The following is a 4,103-nucleotide window of genomic DNA, read 5'->3' on the forward strand; positions in this document are numbered from 1 at the left end:
GACACATTTCCTCCATAACTGATAATTGCCTTTTGTGCTGGAATCTTCCGTCTGTCCCTGCAGATCCAGCCTTCATGCTGCTCCACCCTGCTCAGTGACTCAGGAGGCTGACTTTTACGGCTGACATAGACTGGCTTGTGTGCTGTCCAGCTTCATGTTGGATTCGACCAATGGTAGGGGAGCAGCAAAATATCAGAGGGAGTAAGAGAATAGAGGGAGGTCAGGGTGTTTTTCTGTCAGCTCTGCCCCAGCCCTCTCTGTCTCACGATGCTTCGGCCTTAGGAATGGCAATAGAGCTGCTGTTCCTTTCCCTGGGCATAATTCCTAGTGGTTTCCAACTATGCCTATTCTGGATATTTCATATAAATGGGATCATACACTATGTGCCCTTTTGTGTCTGGCTTCTTTCACTCAGCAGAGTTTTAAGGTTTATTCATGTTGCACCATTATGTATCAGTATTTCATTCCTTTTTATAGCCCAATAATATCCCACGATGTGGACGTAGCACATTTTGTTTATCCATTCCTCCATCGATAATGGGTAATACTGTTATTACATTCATGTACAAGTTTTTGTGTGGACACACATTTTCATCTCTCTTGTGTATATACATAGGAGTGGAACTGGTGGGTCATATAGTAACTTTATGTTCAATCATTTGAGGAATTCATATATATATATATGAATATATATATTTAATATATTTTATTATATATATTATTTATATTTTAATATATTTTATTACATATATGTTTATATATGAATACATATATTTAAATATCAAAAAATGTATGCACATTTTAAGAAAAGAAAAAACTGTATTAAAATTGTAATACTCAATATATAGTCACGTTTGACTTCTGCAATTACAGGAGGTGCTCAGAGTGGTTCCCATAAGCGTCCAGACACTTCTGATTATGGTGAACTACTGCTACATTGATCACATCTCTTAAAATGTGTATACTTTTTTTGGCACCCTCTGCATATGTATATAGATATATGTGTGTGTATATATGTAATTATATATAATATTCATATGTATAATTTTAATATACTTCCCAATATTGCTAAAGAGCTGTCATATTTATCCTTTTAAATGGTCATTTTAGAGTCCGCTAAATTTAATGTTCTTAATTTGATTATTTTCTTTCTTTTTTTTTTTTTGTCCATTGAGGCATTTTATTTGCGCGTATGTATTACATCCCTAGAAAAAGAATCCCAGGATTTTCCCTCCTGTGTGTTTTCATCTTGCTTCTTCATGGTCCATGATGCCCGCGGAGGTTGTCTGTACAATGAAACCAAATTGGCGAGACGGGAGCAGGTTGTTCTGTCATTTTTCTAGATCTTTGAGCTGCACATCAAATCTGGGGCTGATGGCTCCACACTTGTTCAACCCGCCCGTGAGGTTCACAACAATTTTCCCCGCTCTGTGATCATCAATGATTTCAAATTCGCCGATGTAACCGTGCTTGATCATCTCAGTCAGAAGCCGGACGATGACCCCGGAGCACGGCGCGATGAGACCCGGCGTTTGCCTCTCTTCTCCGCATTGTGATGCTCTTGAGACATTCGTGCGGCCAGGACATTCGTGCGCACCGGTGCGGCCGCGCGGAAAGATAGCGGAAAGAGCTAATTTGCTTATTTTCTAATTTGATAGATAGTGCTTAGCTTTTTTTGTTAGTTTAAATAATGCTGCTATAAAAAGCTTTAAATACGTAAGCTTTTTGTCCTTTTAGATCAGGGTTCCTCAACCTTGACCTTATAGACATTTGGGACCAGGTACATCTTTGTGGGGGGTTGTCCTGTGTACTATAGGATACTCAGCAGCATGTCTGGCTTCTACCCCCTCATCCAAATTGTGACAACCAAAAACGACTCCAGACATTGCCAAATGTCCTCTGGGGTGGGGCTGGGGAATTGCACCTGGTTGAGAACAACTGTTTTAAATATTTTACTCAAGATAAAGGCCCAAGAATGAGATTTACTGAATTAAAGGCTATGAGCTTGTTCCTGGGTCTCTGTGTTAACGAGTCGCCCGCCAACAGTCTTTGTCACGAGGGTGAGGAGAATGCAATCAGGGATCCTCACGGAAGCAGTGGGGGCACCTGTGCACGAGTGGTCCTTACGCACAGGGCAAGCAATGGCTTCCCACTGCTGCGTGCACACCTGCAGGGGGCGCCTTTCACATTGCAGTCCCCAGGAAGGGCTGCCAAGTGCATACCTCCAGATATTGCTCATTTAGAGCATGACGTGATCACAGCAGCCTCTAACTCATTGTGAAGAACAAGCACATACTGGCACAGATCCTACAGACACTTTGGAGATGGAGAAAGAGAGGGAGGGAAAGAGCAGAAAACAGAGAGAGGACACAGGACAGAGGGAAGAGCCAGCCAAGCCTAGAGGGTCACACTCATGAATGGCTGGTAGTGGGGGGCACACGTGAGGACGAGATCATGAATGGCTGTCCCAGAACGTCCACATGAGGAATATTAATAGAGCTGTTCCAGGAGAGGACACTCTGTGCTTGGGGAGGGTGAGAAAAGAGCAGGGCCTGGTGTACGGGAAGTAGGCACTGTGACAGCCCCACCACGGGAAGCGGGGAGGGGAGAGACATTGGCGAGGCATCGAAGGCCCTCCGGTTGGCTCTTGTCCCCTGACATTACTCCCCAGTGATGTCAGCCATCCCCATATAGACTCAGAGTTCCAGGCCCTCCGAGGCTAGCCACATCCTCCTGGACATGGCTGGGGGCCTGGAGCTGTGTTCCCACATTTAAAAGGCTGTGAGGAGCAATGTGAGGGACTGAGAAAGTAGCCAGGTGTGACAGGAAAGTCAGAAAGGGGCATTGTACTGGATTGAACAATGTTCCCCAAAATTCATGTCCACCTAGAACCTCCGAATATGACCTTATTTGGAAATAGGTTCTTTGCAGAGGTAATTAGTAAGATGAGGTCATACTGGAGTAGGGTGGGCTGTAAATCCAATGTGATTGGTGTCCTTAGAAGAAGACGAGAGACAGGCACAGACATACAGGGAGAAAGCCACATAAAGACAGAGGCAGAGATTGGAGTGGTATGTCCGCAAGCCAAGAAACGCCAAGGATTTCCAGCAACCACCAGAAGCTGGAAGAGGCAAGGAAGAATATCCCTGAGAGCCTTCAGAGAGAGCATGGCCCTGCCGACACCTCAATCTCAGACTTCCAGCTCCCAGAACCGAGGGATAATACATTTCTGTTGTTTAAAGCCAACCAGTTTGCGGTGCTTTGTTACAGCGGCCACAGGGAAGAACACAGCCACCTTGTATTTGCAAAGGGTCTTGGGTCCAGGCTCCTGTGTCCTGAGCTTTATGCCTTAGGTCTCTGGGGGACTTAGCTTTTAATGGGGCAGCACTGTGCATAGAGGCAGAGTTTGGGGCCTCGAATCAGCCTTCTTGGGTTCAAATTTCAGTAGTCCCGCCTCTGGCTAGCTGTCGCAGATTGATCTCCTAAGAGGGCTGCAAGATCTCCCAACCGACATGCTCTTCCCGCAACGGGTCTTTGACTGTCCTCCCATCAAAAAATGGGGCCCTCCCCTTGAATCTGGACTAGCTTGTGACTATAGCAGAGGTAATTCTCCGGGACATCTCAGACTGGGTCATAAAAAGTGACGTAGCTTCTGCTTTGCGCACCAGAACACTTACTTGCATTGGCGCGCTGAGGCCACCACGCTGCAAGGAAGCCCAACTAGCACACCTGGAGTTGCCTTGAGGCCATATGAAGAGAGAAATGCATGGCCAGCCCCAACCTGTCCCAGCTCCAGCCTCCATCTGACTGCAATGGCATGAAAGCCCCTGAGCCAGAAAGCACACAAGCCCTTCCCAAACTCCTGACCCACAGAAATCATCAGAGAGAATAAAATGTTGTTGTTGTTTGAAGCCAATAAGTTTTGGGGTGATTTGTGCAACAATTGATAACCGAATGCTAGCTCTATACCATGGACAAGCTACTTGAGTCTCTCTTTGCCTCACCTATAATAACAGCACCTACCTCATGGAGAAAGATTAAGGAAGTAATATATGTAAGGTGTTTATCACAGGGCCTAGCACAAAGTAAGTGCTCAATGCAAA

The 4,103-nt window shown here is 45.4% G+C and overlaps 1 pseudogene; it reads right to left on the reverse strand.

The window, feature by feature from the left end:
- Positions 1-1,166: 1,166 nt before the first annotated feature.
- Positions 1,167-3,683, reverse strand: LOC117026755 (40S ribosomal protein S15a-like; annotated as a pseudogene).
- Between the last annotated feature and the right edge of the window lie 420 nt (positions 3,684-4,103).

The sequence above is a fragment of the Rhinolophus ferrumequinum genome, chromosome 9 (assembly GCF_004115265.2).
Source record: "Rhinolophus ferrumequinum isolate MPI-CBG mRhiFer1 chromosome 9, mRhiFer1_v1.p, whole genome shotgun sequence".
Lineage (NCBI taxonomy): Eukaryota > Metazoa > Chordata > Mammalia > Chiroptera > Rhinolophidae > Rhinolophus > Rhinolophus ferrumequinum.